Raw genomic sequence first — 14,292 nt, 5'->3', positions numbered from 1 at the left:
ATGCCCAGCCTGTCCCTGAGCTGCAGTCAACCCCCCGCCCCCGGCCAACACTCCCCAGTTAATACACTATGATGCTCCTTGGTATGGAATAGCCCTTTGGCCTGCTCAGGTCAGCTCTCCTGGCTGTGCTCTCCCCTGGCTTCTTGTGCAGCTTTTCAGTGGCACAGCATGTGACACTGAGGAGTCCTTGACTTAGGGTGAGCACTACTTAGCAACAACCAAAACATCGCTGTGTTACCAACATTAGTCTCAGACTGAATCTGAAACACAGGGTAGTACTAGCTGCTAAGAAAATGAACTCTGTTCCAGACAAAACTATGACACTGACTCAATGAGAAGTTAAGATTCCTGGCTTTAGTATTTGCCTCCTCTTACCCCAAGACCTTTAAAAGTAATTTCATTTCTCTATACTGCCGTTTCCCCTCTCACCTCTTGCCTTGTTGGGTTAGCCAGCAGGCTCCCTAAGGAGTTTTCACTGTGCTTCACTTGATGTTCATACAGTGACCTTCATCACAGGGATACACGGCTGCTATGGCATCAAAAATACTGTCCATCAACTGAGCCACAGTTCCCTGACTGCACAGCTGCTCCCAACCTGTGGGACACACAAGGAAAATCTTTTAATGCATACCTCAATGGAAAAGGTTCATGTTAACACTGCTGATTGGTTTCTGTCACACCAAGACCTTACCACATTCACTCCTGGCTCACCTCCCAGGAGGAACTGGGCAGATAAGATAGCTCCCTGGTACGTTCAAGTCCTCCCGTCGAGTCAGGGTCTACACACAGGCAAGTAGGAAAATATCCTGAGCAAGGATATCTGTAAAAAAGCACCTGAGTAGCATTGCTGTGGTATCAAAATGAATAGTATTGCACAAATTCAGTTTCTTTTCTTAGGTCAAAATACACTTAACATCACAGAGTTATGTAGGAATGGATAGCTAGAAGACTCTTGTTCCTTCTGGTTTGTCATATTCAGAAGATTTCTGCCATGCTTTATATACTTTTTCCCACCTACAAGCAAAGATTCCAGTGTGGAAAGTAAATAAAATGGCAGGTTTATCTCATTCCAATGTTGTTCTGGATTTAGATTTTAATGTAAATGTAAGAATGAGGTGCCCTTTCCATTATTTAGTTAGAATAACCTTTCCTCCTCCCCATCCTGCACATACACACACCCACTAGTGCTGTTGTAGTAATTAGCTCAGTGTGCTAATGACAGTTTCCAGGGAAAATGCTGACAGGACTAATTAATGGGTGAATTTCACTTTCATAAATGTATGGGCAATTTTCTAAATGCAGATGGCATGGTCCACCCTGACAGGGGCCCAGCCTAGAGCTACTTAATTCCCCAAGTGTCTGGGGAAAGTGGTTAATTTGTAATGTGCTTCATGATACTGTGTTGGGTTTGCACGGTGAGGTTGTGGTAGTGGGGGCCCACAGGAGTGGTCTGTGAGAAGCTGCCAGAAGCTTCTCCAGTGTCCATCGGAGCCAATGCCAGGCAGCTCCAAGGCAGACCTGACCCATCAGGGATGGCAGCAGTGCCTCTGGGATAACAAGTTAAGAAGAGAGAAAAAAGGTGTTGGGCAGAAGTGAAGCGCAACCAGAGAAAAGGAACAGGTCTGCAGACACCCAGTGAAGAAGCAAAGGTAGAAGGTTCTTCAGGAGCCAGAGAAAAGATTTCCCTGCAGCCAGTGGTGAAGGTGTTGTGGAGCAGAGATCCACCTGCAGCCCATGGAGGGCCGCACACCAAGGCAGGTGGGTGTCCCAGAGAAGGCTGTGCCCTGTGGGAAGTCTGTACTGGAGCAGGTTTGTTGGCAAGAGCTGTGACCCCACAGGGGACCTGTGCTGGAGCAGCCTGTTCCCGAAGGATTGCACCCTGTGGAAGCACCCATGCTGGAGCAGTTTGTGAAGAACTGCAGCTTGTGGGAAGGACTGACATTGGAGGAGTTCATGGAGAACTGTCTGCTGTGGCAGGGATCCCACGCTGGGGCAGGGGAAGAGTTGGAGGAGGACTCCCCCTGAGGAGGAAGCAGCAGCAGAGACAACATGAATTGACTGCAGCCCCCATTCCCCAGCTCCTGAGCCACCTGCGGGGGGCAGGTAGAGAATATCAGGAGTAAAATTAGGCTTATCAAGAAGGGAGGGGTCAGGGGAAGGTGTTTGAAGATTTGTGTTTATTTCTTATTATCCTACTCTGACTTGATTGGTGATAAATTATTTCCCCCCCCACCTCGCTGAGCCTTTTTGCCTGTGACAGTCACTAGTGAGTGATCTTTCCCTGCCCTTATCTCGACCCATAAGTCTTTTGTTATATTTTCTCTCCCCTTGCCAGCTGAGAAGGGTGATGACAGAGCAGCTTTGGTGGACACCTGGCACCCAGCCCGGGTCAAACCACCAGATACTGATTAGAAGAGAAATGATGCTTATACTTGCTTTCCAATGCATTATTCATTTCTCAATAGTATGGAAATGCGATGTCCTTTTTTAGGTTCACCTTTTCCAGACCTGTCCATTGAATCATGAGGAAGGAATAAACGTGCAGTGTCATTAGAGCAGTCTCACATGTTTTTCCTGCCAGCCTGCACCTCCCAGTCACAAGGTTTATTTTGTGTCATAAAAGGGATAGAGCAACAGGATGCTCACTTTGGCTGTAACAGAAGCCAAGAGTGTGACATGCACTAAAACATTTCTTTGCAAGCATCAATCCTGCCCTTGCAGGTTCAAGGAGAATTGGACCCTCCTCCTCGTGTCTGCTAGATCCTTTGTTCTGAGCTCCTCTGTAAACATGTATTTATTGACTTAATTTTGTCATACAAGATTCCAAATGAGGACAGAAAAGCAATGTTCTTACCTGTCAGATCCCAGCAGAATTCAGGATTTTGCAATTTAGTTTCCTTCTGGCAGGAGTAATTAGCAAATGAATAAATTGTGGATTTTTTTTTTTTTTACCACGCCCTTCTTATTAATGCACAGATGCTGTTCTGTGAACAAAGATGGTCACAAACAAAAGCACCTTCTCTTGCTAAACGCTCAAGACAGCTGCCAGTGTCCCAGGAAGCAGTTGTATGTGAAGAATCAATTCCAGTGAGAGACCCGAGGGCAGAGAACAGTGCTTGACATCTGTGACAGTGATCCTGAAAGGAACGGGAGGGACATGGGAATGAGTCTTGGGAGAGAGAGGCCCCTGCCAGTGGTCAGGGTGGATGTTTACAGAAGGATGTACTGACAGTACCTGGTGTTTTTTCCTTGGTGTACCCTTTTGGCTTCGGAATGGTTGTGTTTGTGTGCATTCATATACATGTTTGTACTTACATATCCATTTCCATTTGTGTAAATAAGTATTTTTATTTTCTTGAGCTAAAAATCGCATTGCGTTCTTATTTTTTTAACAGAGTTTGATTTTTTTTGGATGTTATTTGTATTTTATCCCTTTTACAATTCATCTGTGCCTTTATCTATCTCATATCTTGTGGCAACCGCCAAATTTAAGTATTTTTCTGTTCCTTTCAAAACCTGTTCTTTGAGAAGCAGCAAATAGCCATTCTGTTTTCTCAATGTTATTAATAGTTTCATTAATAATTTATTAATAATTTATCAATATCAGTTTTCTTTTTTTTTTTTTGTACATTTCAGTGTTCTCATATTTGTAGTCACTTCCCATAAAAGTAATTCCATAGCTTTCATATCCTTATCTCATCATTTCTCAGCTCTAGCACTTGCTTTTAGGGTAGTGAGACAGAGCTGATAGAATATCCAGGGTCTGAGTACATCCATACCAGAGCATAATGGTATTCTCTGTTTTGCTGTCTCTTTGCTTCCTGATAACTCCTGATATCATATTTACCTTCTTGACCACCACTGAGTAATGAGCTGTTATTTCAGAGAGCTGTTCAAAGATCTCTTCCCTGATGATAATACCTAATTTAGAGCCCATCACTGAGCATCCACAGTTAGGATTGTTTTCCCTCATGCACATTACTTGGCATTTTTCAGTGTTGGATTTCATCTCCTGTTTTATCCTCAAAGTCACTGCACAGCATAAAATCCATCTGCAGCTCTTCGTACCCAGTTGTCATTGTTACTCCCAGGCAATTTTGCAACATCAGCAAGCTTTGTCACCTCACTGTCCACCCCTTGTCCGAATCACTTATGAAAATCTCGGCCAGCACAGCTCCCCAGTGGTTATCTCCTTCACTGTGAAAACTGTCTCATCTTTTTCACCTTTTCTTTTGCATCTTTTAACCACTTTAGATTAGTCATTAATCCTCATAGGATGGTCTTTTGTGACAGCCCCACTTCTGTAAGATTCTTCATGAGGAACCTGAGCGGGAGCTTTTTGGAGAAAATAAGGGGAAAAAAAAAAAGGTAACAACACAAAGTTCCTTGTGCCCAGAGGGAAAAGTACTTATGAAGGTGGGTGAAGCAAAGCTCCTACTGGACCTGTTGTACCTGAGGTAAGATGAAAGCAAGTGAGGAATGAAATATATAAGGCAACTCTTTGGATGTGAAGATGCTCCCTGGAGACAGGATGTTCTCCCAGGCAGCCAGAAAATCTCAGTCCTTGCAGAGTTTCAGACTCTGGCTGAAGAAAGCGCTAAGATCCATGTTTTAAATTTATTTTTGTCAGTCAGTGCAAAGTCCATAGGCTCCATCCACAGCAGTTGCAACTCTGAATATTTCATTTGTCAAGATCTCCCATAACTGTCTTGACCGAACATAGCATTGGCCTAGCCTGTGATGGTCCCCATGAGCAACCCAAATCATATCTTTGAGCAGCACCTGCATAATAATTCATTTCATGTCCCTCATTTTAGATAGAAAATTATCTTTCTCCCAGTCAAATCTGATATTAATTGTCATTTATTACCACAAATTTTTGCAATTGGAGATGGCTTGCTATTAATGGGCTCTAAGAAAGTGAATTGATGTTTAATTCAAGCTGCCATTTCATGATTTAGTCGTGACTTGTGTCCTTCAGGCCAGTGGCAAAGGTGCTGTGCAAAATGCTCTGTCTGGAGAGTGCAGCGAGCTCCCCAGCTGGGACTGAGGCTCCAGGGTGCAGTTCATCACCCTGGTGTACACCTGGTGGTGGAGAAGAGGATTTATTTCTTAACTGAAGAGCACAGCAATGTGAGCAGATAGGTCCACTGAGGAAAGAGCATCAGCTCTTCTCTGATTCTCCATGGACACAAGGGCACAGCTGCCTCGCCACGATCTGCACCACAGGCTGCAGGGGAATCTCAGTGCCAGCACCTGGAGCACCTCCTCTCTCTCTTTCTTCACTGACCTTGGTGTCAGCAGAGCTGTTTCGCTCACATATTTTTACTCCTCTCTTGTCTGGCTGCAATTGCTTCTGCAAAATAAAATTTTCCTTCTTATAGGTTATCACAGAGGTTACTGCCATGTCTGACAGGCTCAGCCCTGGTCAGCAGTAGGTGCAGCTTGGAGCTGGCAAGATTTATTTGTTAAACCTTATTTATTATATTAATTTATTTATTAAGCTTTATTATTTATAGGACTTGATGTTTGAGATAAAGTTCAGGGACCATAATATCACAAAACAATTTATATTCCATGTTTATCTCTTCAGTCCCCGTCATGAAGTGTGACAATGTACATCTCCTGCTTCCTTTGTTTTTATCACACCAATCTTAAAAGAAACACAGACTCCTTTAAGAAGCCTTACATCATTAGCCATTCAGCAGATTGCACTTGCTAAGCTTAAAGGGGTGTGGGGGTGTTGAAGAATGTTGTGATTATTGTTGTGAAGTCTTTTGTGGACCCACACATCCCACTTTGGTCCTGACTTGGAGTGCTCAATGGTGTTACTCTATGAAGCAGTCTCGGCAGCTGCTGTAAATTGCATTTCCCTTGTTCCAGCCCAGGCTATGTCACACCACCCATTGAATTGAGTGGGCAACTTACGTCTGTGCTGGGAATCGTGACTAAAAAGCTGATCCTGTTTAAAAATAAATGTTTTGCAGAGTATTTTTTTTAGAGGCGAGGCCAAAAGCACCGACTCAGTTCAGTGTGTAGCTGCAAAATGGTTGCTGCAGATCCATGATGTAACAGGGTACCAGGTGGGCACAGGAATGTGCTGCAGGAATGAGGGGGCAGAGATGCATTGCTGCTTGCCACAAAGCCACAGCCTCATGTGGAGACAGTTCTCATCAGCCACTGCTCTCGTCTCCTTTGCCTGCCCTTTCATGCCCACCCACCATGCTACCACCTGCGCTGTACTGGCACAAGCAGCTTCACGACTGCTGAGCCAAACAGCTGAAAAATGACTTTGCAAGAAGGTGGGTTATTTGTCATCCAAGTAAGCACAATGCTCCTGTTCAACCTGTGTTGCACAAATGACGGTGCTGGCACAATTGGTGGGCAGACCAGAAGCAGAAGCAAATGCTGAAGATGGATTTGGGAGGAAATACAGGTTGACTGTCTTGTTAGTGGCCATTAGAAATGTACACAATACGAACACATTTGAAATGTGTACAGCCCAGGAATCATATTCTGGGCTTCCCATGTTTTCAAGGTCCTAGCATGTCTCACATGGAGACACCAGAATCCCCCATGCAGCGCTGCTGTCGGGAATGTTTGGACTTGTGATACCTCCAGGGTATCCGTGTACCCCCATCCCTACTCTGGAGCTCAGACACACAGGCAGAGCATCAGTGGCTGCCCCTGATGCCTGAGAGTCTTTGTGCACATGCTCTTGTGTCCCACAGCTGCTGTGTGATAAAGTGCTTAATCCAAACACCACAGTGGCACACCGATGTGGTTATGCTAGTGCCTTTTCTTCCCCTCTGCTCTCTGGCTGGAAGATATTTCCAGCACACGAGACACAAGACAAGGCTGCTTACCAGGTTTCCATGTCAGCTTTCTGTGTGTGTGTGCCTTTCCTCTCCGGGAAAGAATAGGTCGGTGCTCCAGCCCTGCCCACGAGCTCAGGCACACACATGGATAAGCTGTGGAAGCTGACAACCTGTGGGTGCCCCTGAGCACTGTGTCTTGGCAAGGTGGCTGTACCCTGTGTGCCAGCAGAGCTCTGCAGGGGTAGGGATGGCAGGTCCCTCCTGCAGCCCTGAAGCAGGCAGGTCAGGGTCCCCTCAGGCATGGCAGGAGCTACTCATCTCCCCACAGGAAGGTGCATCAGAAAACTGCTTCTCTAGACAACTTTCGTGCCAATTTCTTTCCTTAACTTGCTGAAGCAAGTCAAATAATCCCCATGTCACCCTACACTGCTCTGAAACCCTCTTGGACCAAGTAATTTTTCAGTTTAAAGTAGTTTGTTCGAAGCTGGCTATAAATCACACAGACTGTATTGTCCCCCAAATTCCTCTCAGGCCAAGAACACCCAGGTGGATCCTTCTGAGAGCATTTTCAGCTCTGAGGCCAGCAGAGTCCAGTGGCATCTAATATGGGTGAAGTGCTGGGACATCCCAGGCATGGCTTGGCCATCAAAGGCACAGAAGCTCCTGATGGTAGCAGGACACCAGAGAAAGGCTTGGACAGCCCAGCACTGCCTGCATGCAGAGGGTCTGCAGGAAAAGACAATCCACTGTCATCCACAGGGCGTGAAATACACTCCATGGCAAAGCCTCTCTGAGCTCACCTGCTCACAGGGGCAGCAAATGTGGGCTGCAGCCTCGAGACCCAGCTCTGCAGCCTTCTCAGGAGGCTTCTCTGGAGGGAGCAGGAAATAAAAAGCTCCATCGGTGCAGGGACAGCAATTACTGCCAGGTGATCCATTTGTCTGAAGGGAATCTGTGTTCAGTAGTTGTAATCTTCTGTTGGTTTTATGGAAGGGAACACACTTTTGTCCGCCTTCAGAATGGAATGGTGGTTAATTTCTCCTGGAAGAAGGAGAGATGCTTAGAGACAATTAAGGAGACTACAGCTTTTCCTTTAGTACAGCCTGGCACACTCTGTACTGTGGATCATTTTCCTGCAAAAGAGGCTGAGTGTCTGCATCCAACCTGGAGAAAGATGTAATAAGGAGCTATTAGCATCATGTCTGCAGGCTGCTGAGCACCGCGGTGAGCTGGTTGTCAGCTCTGCACCAGGTTCCTGCTGCCTGCTCTCTTTGAATGGAAAAGTCCTTGAAATCCATCTGCTTCTTAAAATGGGGAGTTCTGATGAAACTCGCCTGACTGTAACTGTGCAATAGGACCAGTTTGATGCTCTTTTGTTTGCTAGTACACTCCTGTATTGTCTCTGTGCTCACTAACTTCCATTTTCGGGAAGGTGCACATTGATGACTTTGGATTTTACTTCACTGCTGCTTAAATTACCATGCTAGCCCATGCCTTGGAGTGGCTTGTGCCAGGCTGCCTGCAGACTTTGACCACCATCTCATTCCCTTGATCTTGCATGCTTGCATCAGCTATAAGCAGGGGGGAAGAAAAAAATACTTGTGGTAGTGGGAGGAGGAGATTTCTTTATTTCTTTATTTTCTTTATTTCTATATTATCTTTATTTCTTTCTCTATCCAGGCTGTGCTTCTGGGGTGTAGAGGGAAAGCTTAAACACAAACTCAGAAAAGTCCAGAACAACATAAACCAGTGACCACATGGTTTTCTGGGTTATTCAGGCTGTATCTGTTGCAAAGTCTCAGCTTGATGGACAGGAAATCTGCTGATAATTTTCTGTGCTACATGTCATGGCAGAGGGACTTGCCAGGTGAGCTGGGACTTTCTGGATTTTGCACAAAGGTAGGGGCAGGAGGGAAAAGCCAGCCATGGTGTCCTGCATCTCCTGCAAAAAGCACGGAGAAATGGGGAAAAGCTCTGTTTTATCTTTCTCTGTATCCTCACCAGTGCTCCTGCAGCTTTTTCCATCGCCTGTCTGTGTCCCTTTCCCTAACACAAATACACAGACAAAAGCACTTTTGGCAAGAGGCAGGATGAAGGATCGGAGAAGAACATTCATTCCCCTACTTGGGTCTGTTGCTGCAGAAAAAGTGTTAATTTTTATTCCAACTGCACAAAGGAAAGGCAGAGCAGCCTCCATGAGGAGAGGGCAGCCCCAGGCGCCTGGCAGCGCAGCTGAGGTGCGAGACGTGGCGCTGGTGGCCCGCCGGGCATCTGCCGCTCGCTGGCTGCGGCTCCGCTCGGCACCCACGGCACGGCGGCTGCCAGAGCCGCGCTGACCTCCGGCCGCCCTTGTCGGAGACGAGGATGAGTGTGGGTGTCTGTGGGGCTCCATCTGTTTGTAGTGGAACAAGGAGAGTTGGTGTTTCAGCGTGTAACTTGCTCCTTGTGGTTAATCTCTGCCTTCCTGCCTCCACCACAGTCCTGGGCTTGCAGACGACCACACACCAAAAACCACAAACAAACAAACAAACAAAAAAAAAAAACCTGCCCAGGGTGTATTTGATTTACAGAGCTGAAATTCTGGAAAAATCAGCAAATATGCCACTGCTGTGGTGTTTCCATCTCAGTCCATTCTGGTGTGTATTTTCACTGGGTGCCCAGGTGAGCTCCTTGCTGACCCAGCTCTTCAGCCTGCAGATCCTTCTCACAAACCCTCAGTGTTTAAGGGCAGAAAGGAACCTCAAATTGCTTGGGCAGCCTGCCTGTCTATCACAGGCTATTGCATTTCGTTTGCTCACCTCTGTCTGGAGCCCGGTTACTTGTGTGGGAGTACAGGCATCCAGCCCTGAGCTGGCAAGAGATATTCCCTCTGGCACTGGGAGTTAATGGTTAAGCACCCTGGTTGGTGGAGGTTTGCTCTCCACTTCCAGCCTGAATTTGTGTGGCTGCAGCTTCATTCCTCAGTTTTTGCTATGGCTTTCTCCTCTCTTATCTGTTCTTTCACAACTGCTATTTTCTCCCTGAACAAATGTCCCTACAAATTGTAGCAAGGTCAGCTCTCACTATCCTTTATAATCGCTTCAGGTTTTTCACAGTAGTGTTTTCTCCAAGTCTTAAAATGTATAGGGTTTTTTTATACTGTAACTTCTTAAACATTGAACACCTTCCAGAACTGTAGAGGTTAGAAGTGGATACAGAGATCAATGTGCAGTTAAAATACACCTTTCAGCTCCTTTGGGTATGCAGAGACCAGTTAGGCACACAAGGGACATGTTTTCTTGTTTTTCCCTGAATTCCTCATCCCTGCTTGGACAGAGTCTTGCGGTCCTGTCCCCTTCCCTACTGCTCTGCATCTAGTTCCAGGCTTCAAAAGCCTTTTTCTTTGTAGGGCTTGGCAGACTGAGAAGTCCAGCTTGGCTGTCCTGTGCCTTGCAGCTGCTCCCGAGCCACTTGGAAAGGTGCTGCTCTCCTGGTCCCCGGAGGGACTGCCAGCCCCTGCTGCCTCCTGCCAAAGCCACCCACCGTGCACCCGGCTCTGAGTGTCCCGGTGCTGCTGACAGCTGCTGGGTGAGGGACCAGCAGCCAGGTACCACCCCTGTCAGGTGCCGAATTTTAATTCCTTTTAGCATCTTTCTGAGGTGGGGCAATGCAAGTACCTGTCCAGGAAATGAAAAATGCAGGACAAAGGACAAGGGCCAAAGGCTGTAACAAGACAGAAACCAAAGTGAAGGTCCCGAGGGCTCAGGCATCCATCTGAGTGACTGAGCTCACTGAGCCCCTGCTGTGTGATGGCTGCTGGGCTCCAGCTGCTCCTGGGAGAGCTTTAGGAAGGTTTTAAGCACTTTTTAAAGCACTTGTGTAGGCAGTTACTGTAAAAAAAGCATTAGAAAATATCCTGCTGCAGGAGCTCCCAGGACCTTTGCTCTTGCATACCCACACAACCTAAGCATCTCCAGCCTTCAGAAGCAGCTTTGAGCAGGGTGAGTGGGTGGTTCAGCCTTCCCTAAATTGGTGGATGCATGGTCCATCACAGGGACATTGAGTCAAATTTGCAGATAGATGCAACTTCTGTTAAATCCAGTGCAAAACTGGTCATATAAACCAAAGCTGGCTTTCAGCTGGAGTCTCTTTATTCTGCAATAAATTCCTAAATGGCCTGTCAGACTTGATATTCTCTCATAAACGTCTAATTAAGGAAAAATAAAACCTCTGCTTCATAAAATCCCTGCCTGATAGTACTAATAAAATGTCATAAATAACAATGAATGTTGGGATAATGCTTTTATAGACTAACTACCTTTCATTATCATTAGCACAGAACTGATAAGCACCCTAACTAAGATATCTCGGAGTCATGGCGGTGTTGCCAGATGCAGGACAGGGAACAGCCAGGAGGAAAAGGAGAAAAGAGTAGTCTTCTTGTCAGCAGCTGGTTTTGATGCCTTCCTCAGCCTTCCTCACTGGTTCCTGGGCTGGAAGTGACATTGTGGTCCTGGGAGCAGGGAACCCTGTCCTCAGGCTCTTGGGAGTTCTCTGGCACAGCTTGCCCCACGTGTGATCTGCCCTGTGGAGCATTACCCTTGCAGCAGGGAGCTGAGAACGAGGACTGTGGCTCGTACCACAGCAGTCTGGGGAGGCCCAGCCCAGCCCTTGCTGTGTTTGGAGGAGGCTCCTGGCCAAACTTGCTCGTCCCCAGGCAGGGATGAAGGCAGAGCTTTGTTGTCCAAGCATCACACCAGGGAAGCAATTCCTGCAACTCACGCTGGCCCCACAACCCAGCCGTACAGGGGCTTCAAAGTTGGAGATGATTCCCTGGAAATTATGTGCAAATATGCAAATTATTTCATTATGTTGCTGGCATGAAGTGGCACACACAGAGCAGATAAAAGCTTGGCAGCTACAGAAATGGGGAAAGTGAAAAGGAGTTCAAAAAGGGATGCTAAGCTTCCTCATCCTATTTTTGCCCTATGTGTGAGTGAGTGAGGTGGGGAAGAAGACTCGAGGCTGGTCAGGGAAATTGTGATATCTCCACCTAGCACTCCATGACTACCTGCAGTGTGCTTGGTTAATGCAGCTGAGCGTGGATACTTTGGCTGGAATCTGTTCATGTACCAAGTGGCATCTGTGCTATGTTTGCAGTACATATGGATCCTTCCTAGCCTTGTCCAGGAAATCTGAGTGGTAGAGAAGGAGGCACCATGAGCTTCTGTTTTCTTTATCCTCTGAAGCAGAAAGTCAGGACTGGCAGTAAGAAAATACATTCTTTTTGCAGGATTCTTTGTCCAGCACAGTGATGCCGGAGGTTTGAAGGGTACATGTGAAACACGTGGAGTTACCACATCGAGGAAGTTGTGAAAGAATACACGTAAATCTCCCCAGGATGTGTGTTTTTTCCAGCCACCCTCCACAACTGGTGCCACCCTGGCTGTTGGTCAGCTGCTGCCTTGAGCCAAGCCCGGGGCTGACCTGGCACTGCTCTCGCCCCAGCTCCGCAGCCCCCGGGAGCCAGCTGCTCCAGCATCCTAACCCCGGCCGGTTCCTGTTGGCCATGTCCAGCCTCGTGCCGGCAGCCTCAGCAATTAGATCATTTAATAACCATCTCAATTCAGGCTGTTTTGTGTAAAGCATTTTACCTGGCTTTATTTCTCGCATTGCTTTGTATTCCTTCAAACTCCAAACCCGCAAATCGATGTGGTGCCGCTATTTTTCCTCTAAAATGTTTACTCCTGGCTCTCTTTAGGACCTAAAAGGCTGAAAACTGCATCATAATTGTCTAATTAGTCCTAATGCTGCGTAGTGTTGACTGTTTAGTTACCATATATTGTGTACAGAACTAATTGTGGTGAAGGTAAATGAATGTGAAGGAAACAAACAAGCTACTAGAAAATAATTACTTGGAGTGTTTCTTTTTAGTACCTGTACAGCAGATTTCATTATAGTCAACAGCTTCTAAAGCTGCTTGAAATAGCGGTATTTGTCATTTTCATAGAAACTTGATAATGACATTAATTTATCTTAATGGTCTGTTCTATTGTTATAAATAGTAAAATTAGCTTAAATTGTCTTGCTTTTGCTGGTTTTGGATGGCTCCAAAGGGCCCCACAACAGCAGATGAGTAGATAATTTGGTGTGCTTGACAGATTTCCAATAATTTGTTATGTGGAACATGAGGTAATGCTAGTACCATTAATGTTCATTTTCCTCTAAATTCATTACTGCCCTTTTCCCTTTTATCTTTTTTAATGTCTGGGCCATTTTTCTATATTTCAAGTGGAGCTACAAAGCCTATTCATATTCAGCTATAGTAGCTATTAACATTCTGCACATAGAGAACATCATGTAGGAAAACAACTCTTTATGAAATGATGAGGCTGGTGGCTATTTATGCTGAAAAGTAGGCAAAATGGGTTGTTTGCTGGTATTAGGGATTGGCTGTAATTAAGTCAAATGTAATTTTAAAGAAATTTAAATGTTTTCATTTTTATAGCCAAGGTAAAACACAATTCAGGGAAATTCTAAGATGGTGTAAATGCATTAATAAAAACTATTTTCCCTGTTTTCTACTCCTCCTGATTAAACTTCACCGAGGATTTTATGCATGGCTAGTTATTTGCACAATATTTTCTACCCAATTTAAACCTAATTAGTCTTGGGAAAGTATTAAAATTAATGGTACTTTTATGTGGGTTTGCTGATACGGTAATGATCTGAACAAACAGAAGAGCTTTCCATCGGGGAAGAATTATTTTGCCTTCTGCTCCTTTTCTTTCTTTCTTTCTTTCTTTCTTTCTTTCTTTCTTTCTTTCTTTCTTTCTTTCTTTCTTTTCTTTCTTTTCTTTCTTTTCTTTCTTTCTTTCTTTCCTTTGTCTCTAAACAACATCAGTATCCCCTTCCCCTGCAGGGCTGGCTGCCCTGGGGTGGCCTTGAGCGATGCCTGGCACCACGGCCATGGCCCCAGGGAGCAGGGACAGGCTGGGAGGGGAGGGAGAGGATGGTGCTGCCTCCCTGCTGAGCAGTGGTGGTGATGACCCCTTGTCCAGCCAGGAGGGAGGAGGATGATCCTTTCTGCTGGAAGTGCTCAGTGAGCTATGAATCTTGGCAGGCTTCCATGAAAGTGTGTTTTCATGAAATCTCAAAGTGCTCCCGAGTGATGGAAGTATTTTTGAAAACCTCAGTTGTCTTTCAGGAAAAGCTTGATCGAGAACATTCTTAATTTCTGTATTTTTTTAATAATGAAATTATTTTATTTCATAGGATCACAGAAGGTTTGAGGTGGGAAAGGACCTCTGGAGGTCATTTTGTCCAGCACCTCAAGCCAGTTCTCTAGGGCCATGTCCAGCCAGCTTCTGAATATCTTCAAGGTGGGAGTTGACATTTCTTCAGTTTAGGTACAGCAGGCAACATGTGGCCCTGGGAAGCCATGAATTACCACGACAGTCAAACCAATGCATTATTTTTGTGTTTAAAATCACAC

Source organism: Onychostruthus taczanowskii, unplaced genomic scaffold (genome assembly GCF_017590055.1).
Source record: "Onychostruthus taczanowskii isolate IOZ18803 unplaced genomic scaffold, ASM1759005v1 scaffold50, whole genome shotgun sequence".
NCBI classification, from domain to species: Eukaryota; Metazoa; Chordata; class Aves; order Passeriformes; family Passeridae; genus Onychostruthus; species Onychostruthus taczanowskii.
The sequence above is the reverse complement of the archived record's forward strand: the minus strand, read 5'-3'. Positions refer to the sequence as shown.